Genomic DNA, 464 nt, shown 5'->3' on the forward strand with positions numbered 1-464 from the left:
AACACGAAATAAAAGTTTTCCCATATTACTTGCTGAATTACTTTTTTTTAACACCCTTTGTGAAACCCGCTCAAGGGGCAGCCGAAAAATGGGGCCCCTCCTCCATTTGGGCCCCCATGAAATTTTTGATACACGATGGACCCCGTGCTGGAAATTTTTTCCTTTTCTGCGAAATCAGCGCCCTTTAAGAACGGGCTGGGCCCAAACAGAAAAGGGGGGAAGGGTTTCTGCTGTTTTACAAACCAGTTTTAAAAGCGCAAACCCCCAGTCCAAACCCTGGGATCTCCTTTGGCGCCCCCGTGTAAAAGGGCATCTATAAGGGGGTAGAACATGTATTTGGTCGTTGTGTGTTTTATCTGTATTTATGCTATAATTCAAGAAATATTAGATATTCCTGAATCTTTTTGTCACCTTCACTGTATTATAAAGCCACGTCCAAAGAGTTAAAAACATAGGTTAAATGT

This window comes from Penaeus monodon, chromosome 33, assembly GCF_015228065.2.
Source record: "Penaeus monodon isolate SGIC_2016 chromosome 33, NSTDA_Pmon_1, whole genome shotgun sequence".
NCBI lineage: Eukaryota > Metazoa > Arthropoda > Malacostraca > Decapoda > Penaeidae > Penaeus > Penaeus monodon.